Source organism: Octopus bimaculoides, chromosome 26 (genome assembly GCF_046866305.1).
Source record: "Octopus bimaculoides isolate indiv1 chromosome 26, ASM4686630v1, whole genome shotgun sequence".
Classification (NCBI taxonomy): Eukaryota; Metazoa; Mollusca; class Cephalopoda; order Octopoda; family Octopodidae; genus Octopus; species Octopus bimaculoides.
The window spans coordinates 26,821,591-26,829,284 of NC_142953.1; the positions used below are offsets into that span (position 1 = coordinate 26,821,591).

Below are 7,694 nucleotides of genomic sequence, written 5' to 3' on the forward strand. Positions count from 1 at the left end.
TGTTTGTTATTATTTTTGGCAAAAACTTATTCATTTTTGTTATATTATTTGATCTCCTTTAAAAACTTTATACGTATGTATACATATGTATGTGTATACACACACACACACACACACACACACACACACACACACACACACACACACACACACACACACACACACACTGATTAGAATAAGATTAAAACAAAACAATTTCTAATCTGCTTGCTCTCTCTATATTCCTCTTTGTACACATGTACACACAGAAACACTCACATGTAAAAATATACATATACATGCATTCATATTCTTCAATATTATGGGCTTGGGGAATTACACGCATCTGTCTATTTGTATGTATATCTATATGTGTATATATCTATGTCTATGTCTGTGTGTGTGTGTGTGTGTGTGTGTGTATGCATGTACACAAGCATGTATGTTTATATATATATATAGTAAAATTGGCAAAAAGAGCACGTCTTGGACAGTGACCTTCTTCAGGGAAAAGTTGAAAAGAGAGAAAATACATATATATATATATATATATATATATATATACACATACACACAAGGTGTCCACAAAGTCTGGGTACATGGGGATTAACACATACTTTAAGAAATTATTATTTTAATATTTAATTGTTTATGTTATGATTTTATTTACTCCATGTACCCACATGGGGATTAACACATACTGTAAGAAATTATTATTTCTTATATCTAATTGTTTATATTATAATTTTATTTACTCCATGTACCTAGACTTTATGGACACCCTGTATATATATATGTGTGTGTGTGTGTGCATGTATGTATATATATCAACGTATATAAATACTTACACATACTGTGTAATATGTATATATTCACATGCACAAGTATTACATACACACTTATACACACACACACTTATATAATATCTATTTACATATTTAAATATTTAAATTATAAACAAAGCCAAAAATAAAATAAAAAGTGTAGTTGTGAGGGGTGGTTTACATAAAAATATATAAATTAATATACCAAATTAAAATTAATTAAAACTATACTTGATGAATGTGGCTAATTAATGTAATTTGTGAGATGCTAATTGTTTTTGCTGTTATTATCATCAGGAAGGAAAATTAAATGAAATATTTTATCAAATACCCTCTTAATTATATATATTTTTGTTTTTTAACTAATGTCACTTAATTTTGAGTGGCTTTGCCAAGGCAAAATTTCTAATTTAAATATATTATTTTTGTTTTGTAAAACAGTTTGAATGAAATTTTATTCAGTTACAATGACAGTGTAAAAAGACACGAATAACTTATTATTATTATTATTGAAGGTGGTGAGCTTGGCAGAATGGTTAGCACAGCAGGCAAAATAGTTGCATTCTGAGTTCAAATACCACCAAGGTCAACTTTGCCTTTCATCCTTTCTGGGTTGGTAAAATAAAGACCAGTTGAACACCGGGAGTCGATGTCATCAGACTAGTCCCCCCCCCCCCAAATTTTAGGCCTTGTGTCTTAAGTAGAAAGGATTATCGATATTTTAAAGTGGTGTGTGGCAGAATCATTATCACGCTGGGCAAAATGCTTAGCAACGTTTCATTTATCTTTAGATTCTGAGTTCAAATCCCACTAAGGTCATCTTTGCCTATTCATCCTTTCGGGGTCAATAAAATAAGTACCAACTGAATACTGAGGGCTGGTGTAATTGACTTAGCCCCCTCCCACAAACTTACTGGCTGTATGCCAAAAATTCGAAACCATTATTATTATTATTATTATTATTATTATTATTATTAATATTATTAAGGCAGTGAGCTGGCAGAATTGTTAGCATTCTGGGGCAAAATGCTTAGCAGCGTTTCGTCTGTGTTTACGTTCTGAGTTCAAATTCTGCTGGGGTTAACTTTGCCTTCCATCCTCTCGGGGTCGATAAAAATAAGTACCAGTTGAGTACTGGGGTCAATGTGATCGACTATCCCCCTCTCCCCACAAATTCCAGATCTTATGCCTATAGCAGAAAGGATTATTATTATTATTGTTCAAAGTCTTCCTAGGTTGACTTTGTCTTTCATCCTTTCGGGGTCGATAAAATAAGTACCATTTGAACACTGGGGTCGATGTAATCGACTTACTTCAAATTGCTGCCCTTGTGGAAAAATTTGGAACTATTATTATTATTATTGTGGTGGTAGTGAGCTGACAGAATTGTTAGAATGTCAAACTGCTTAGCAGTGCCCTTCATCTGGCCCTTGAAGTTCTTAGGTTGAATCACATTGAGGTCAACTTTGCCCTTCATCCTTCCCAGGTTGATAAATTAAGTACCAGTTGAGCACTGTTTGGGGTCAGTAGAATTGACTTATCCATTTCCCTGTAAAACTGATGGCCTTGGGCCAAAATTTGAAACCCTCATTGTTATTATTATTATTATTATTATTATTATTATTATTATTATTATTAAGATGGCGAGCTGGCAGAATCGTTAGCATGCTGGACTAAATGCTTAGCGGTATTTTGCCCGTTGGTACGTTCTGAATTCAAATTCCGCCAAGGTCGACTTTACCATCCTTTTGGGGGTTGATAAAATAAGTACCAGTTGAACACTGCGACTCATCCCTCCCCTCAAAATTGTTGCCCTTGTGGCAAAATTTGAAACCATTATTATGGTTATTGTTGCCCTGGTGGCAAAGAAAAAGAAATCGTTATTCTTCTTCTTCTTATTATCATTTCTCTTTAATATTGTTACATAGGACGACCTACCTCTTCTCTAGTGCTAATGGCATGATAAAATGTACCTAGTCCACCTTGGCTGCTTTTTTTCTGTTCCTGTGTGTGCTAGATGATTCAGATCACATCAAGTGATGAAACTCTGGGAGGTTCATTGAATCCCTGCCAGCATGGAAAAAAAAAATAAAAAGGAAAAAAAGAAAAGAAAATTATTTAAATGATGAAGGAACTATCATGGCTGAATCATTAGAGCATTATACTTAATACCTTTTGCTGTGTAGTTGCTTCTCTTTACATTCTGAGTTTAAACCCTACCTAGGCCAACTTTGCCTTTCATTCTTTAAGGTCAGTAAAATAAAGTACCAGTGAAATACTGGGGTTGATGTAATCAACTGTTGCCCTCTTTCCAAATTTCTGGCTTTGTGCTTGGTTTTGAAACAATTATTATTAATAATAATATTATTATTACCCCCTTTTGGGATCAACAAAACAGGCACTGGGGTCAATGTAATTGACTAGCTCCCCCACCCTGAAAAATTTCAGGCCTTGTGCCTAAAGTAGAAAGGATTATTATTATTATTATTATTAGGGTGACAAGCTGACAGAATGCTTAGCGTTATTTTTGCCCATCTTTACCGATATCAACTTTGCCTTTTATCCTTTAAGGGGGTCAATAAAATAAGTACCAGTTGGGCACTAGGGTCAATGTAATTGACTTTCCCCTTTCACCGAAATTTCTGGCCTTGTGCCAAAATTTGAAACCATTATTATTATTATTATTATTATTATCATTATTAAAGGGTGGTGGGTTTTCAGAGTCTGTACAACATTGTATTAAATGGTTTATTATATTTAAATATTTCTTTTTCTGTCAGAATTGAAACTACAACTCTCGCTAATCCCTGGCAAGGGATTAGAGGGAGCCGGATAAACTAAATAAAGATTAGCTGTTGGAATAATAATTGTCTATAATCTACTCTTGCCTGCTCCTTCCCTCATCCTTTGTTTTTAAAAATCATTGTTATTATTTATGTTTTTTTTTAAATTTAAATTTAATATTTTTTGGGTTTTTTTTTTTTTCCATTTTAATAATAGGTTTGGGTTGGGCAGAGAATAAAGTTTATGGTTATGATGATGATGATGGTGGTGATGATGATAAACATGGAAAATGTGATCAATATTATTTAAGAAAAAAATCCAAAAAACTAAAAAAAAAAACTAAAAACAAGAAAATCGCCCCTCCCCCTGGCCCTTTCTCCACCCCACCCTGCCAAAAGTAAATTGTTCTTTTTTTTTTCTCCTTTTCATTGGATGTAATTTAATTGCAACTCCCCCACCCACTCCTACGTCATTAACTTTTTAAAGATGAATAAAATTTTAAAAATTAAAAAAAACAAAAAAACAATGCAACTATTCCAAATTGTGTTTGGTTATTTCTTTGGTGAGTGGAGGCGCAATGGCCCAGTGGTTAGGGTAGCAGACTCGTGGTTGGAGTCGTCGTCGTCGTCATTATTATTATTATTAAGAAGAAGAAGGCGGTGAGCTGGCAGAATCATGAGTGCACTGAGCGAAATGCTTAGCAGTATTTTGCCCATCATTACATTCTGAGTTCAAATTCCATTGAGGTCGGCTTTATCTTTCAACCTTTCAGTGTCGATAAAATAAGTACCAGTTAAACGCTGGGGTTAATGTAAATGACTCATCCCTTCCCCACAAAACTGCTGCTCTTGTGGCAAAATTTGAAACCATTATTATTATACTGTACAGATAGGTAAGTGGACAAGGAAATAATGGCAGCTGACCAGATGGATTCTAAGAACTTAATAGAAAAAAAGGGCAGGAAACCAAGATGGTTCTCTAAAGGGTATTTGTCTTCAGCCATCTAGACTATTATTCCCAATTATGGTCACCACAGTGTAAAATCAATGGCAGCACATGAAGGAACCTATAACGAAGGTTGGTAATAAAGGAAAATGTGGAAATGATATACGACTTGAGATGAAATGAACTGGTAAGTGACAGGTTATTCTCCGTTATAAAATACAATGATTGCCATACAGGAAAAGAAAAAAAGGCGTAGGAGTGGCTGTGTGGTAAGTGGCCTGCTTACCAACCACATGGTTCCGGGTTCAGTCCCACTGCGTGGTACCTCGGGCAAGTGTCTTCTACTATAGCCTCGGGCCGACCAAAGCCTTGTGAGTGGATTTGGTAGACGGAAACTGAAAGAAGCCCGTCGTATATATGTATATGTGTGTGTATTTGTTTGTGTCTGTGTTTGTCCCCCCAACATCGCTTGACAACCGACGCTGGTGTGTTTACGTCCTCGTAACTCAGCGGTTCGGCAAAAGAGACCGATAGAATAAGTACTAGGCTTACAAAGAATAAGTCCTGGGGTCGATTTGCTCAACTAAAGGCAGTGCTCCAGCATGGCCACAGTCAAATGACTGAAACAAGTAAAAGATGCATGAGCAATTTCATGGCTAGGCTGGACTGTTGATCTGTAGACAAAGTTGACGTTCTGTTTGGTGCTGTGTAGAGGCAGCTGTTGGTCTGTTGGATGTGTAGTGTTTATACAGTGTTTAATGATGTAGGCAGGTGTCTGGTAGAGATGAAAGCGGAGACTGGCTGGTGTCAGATACATTGTCTGAGATGAGCTGCATGTGGTCAGTGGCTTGTGCCAAAGACCTAGAGTAGTCAAGGACTACCATCTTTATAGGGACTAGTAGGCTCCCAGGAGCTGGTGATTAATTTCCCGCGCAAGGAAAAATGAACTGTTGCGCTGCTGGAAGCCGACCAATACAAACAACAATTTTAGCTAATCACTAGGTTATGTGACCTGCTGGAACCGAAAGGGCTGAAGAGCCGATATTTAAGCCTAGATAGCCCATAATGAAAACATCTCGCACATAAAACATCTCGCACATAAAACCAATGCTGCTTCATGCAGAACAGATCAGCTCCTGGGGAAAAGCTGGAAAAGTTAGGACTTTGCTCCCGAGAGCAAAGATGGGAACAATCTACAATAATATATGCCTGGGAGATTCTGGAAGGACTTGCACTAAACTTTGGCATCAGATCTCTGAACAAAATGCCGCTGGATAACGTTAGAGATCCTATCCTTACCATCCAGATTGAGGACTAGACACCACTCAGATTTAAGAGTCAGACACTGACTGAAAGACCTGCATTGTGTGAACGTAAATGTTTTCGAATAGCAAGTGGATCTTCAACTATCTTGAATAATTCCAAATCAGCTTACTTCACAACAAGAAAGACAATTGAGAAGCATCAACTTCAAAATCTCTCATTCACGAAATGCAAAGAAGGGTGGATTAAGTAAGACTAATGATAGTGCTCAAGCATGGCCACAAATTACAGGCTGAAACAAGGGAAAGATAAATGACACATACACATTCAGATGTTTGGGTATATGTCTATATGTTTATATATATATATATATATATATATATCAATAAATCTCAGTGTAGCAAAAAAATTTTAGAAATTCAATTTACTACTGGTGGTCTAGCGAGAAGAAAAAATTAGTCAATAGACTATATATTATTCATTTAAAATACAGTGTACATTTAAAACACATCAGAGATGCCTATAATAGGACATCTAACCCGCTAGAAAGAGCAGCCAAAGCTCTACAGGGATAATTTTGAAAAGGAATGAAAAATAAAAACATTTACCATCTATATACTGAACCAGGTTTCAAGTTATCTTAACAAAATAAATTATTTTGCAAGGCCAACTATCATCAGCGGAATAGCCTAGATTAACATATACACATGAGGCACTACATAGAAAACATGACTTGTGCTTATATGTTTAATTTTTCCCAAAAATTTTTTGGGACCTACTGGACAATATCAGTTTGCTATGTATTATTAAGGTGTCACAAACAGTTTGAATGTGACAATAATACAAGAGGTGTGACGTCTTCACGGACGTACATAGCAGCTCCGCCGTGGCTTCTTTCTCTTCTGTCTGTATAAAATACACCAAACCCAGGTATGTGCACTTCTGCATCTGTTACATCAGGGGCTAGATGCGTTTCAGTGGGTGCCATGCATATTGCTTGATTGCATGTAGCAAGTTCTTTTAGATAGAGAATTTTACCTCTGTTGCTGAGTTGTAACAAACCTCCAATATTCAGTAGGAGTATGGGTGCGATATCGGGGTAGGTGTTAGTGGTGGCCATCCTGGGCCTGTCACCTGGGGTGGCCTTGTGCATTGGAATGCAGGGCTTTGAGTCTGCATTCTGTGCATCCATGTCAGCTGCTGCATTATCTTCTGGGCCATGTTCAAAAAAGATTGTTTGATAGCTGCAGTTCGTACAGCCTCTGCATATTGACTTTTGAAGGGTGCAGAATGCATGCCTTGATCTCTTTTCCTGCTCTTTTCAGACGGGTTTCTTCAACTGCAGCAGTATTTTTCCGCAGATCCATGCTTGATGATATCCCTCTATGTTTTTGCTGTTTTTGTTTCAAGTTTCCTTGTTTTGTTTTTCTCATAAGTTTGGTAAGTTTTGGGATGGGTAAAGCTGTAGCCCGCTCCTGTTTCTCCATGCCAGCAGGTGCCATTTACGTAGAATTTACATGCAACCTGGGCTCTGTCTGTTTCTATACTTATGCTGCTTCGCTTTTCCTTTTGGTGTTTGGGTTTTTGTCTTTTTGCTTCTCTTTCCTGTTAACTATATATATTTATGTTTATATATATGTTTATATATATATATTTATCTTATATATATATATATATATATATATATATATATATATATATATATATATATATATATATATATATATGTGTGTGTTTATAGATAGATATATAGATATATATGTTTATATATATATATATGTTTATATATATATTTATATATATATATTTATATATATTTATATATATATAAATGAAAATGACTTTCCCCAGACAACAGAATATATATATATATATATATATATATTTATGTTCCCAGCA

At 35.7% G+C, this 7,694-nt stretch overlaps 1 protein-coding gene across 2 annotated transcripts in view; it reads left to right on the forward strand.

Moving 5' to 3' along the window:
* Nucleotides 1-4,128, forward strand: part of LOC106871749 (uncharacterized) — a 34,846-nt gene extending 30,718 nt beyond the window's left edge. For both annotated transcript variants that reach the window (XM_014918375.3, XM_014918376.3), the window contains exon 4: nucleotides 1-4,128. This exon is cut by the window's left edge and continues 2,457 nt beyond it. The gene's annotated coding sequence lies outside the window, so the exon portion shown is untranslated.
* The last annotated feature ends 3,566 nt before the right edge of the window (nucleotides 4,129-7,694 follow it).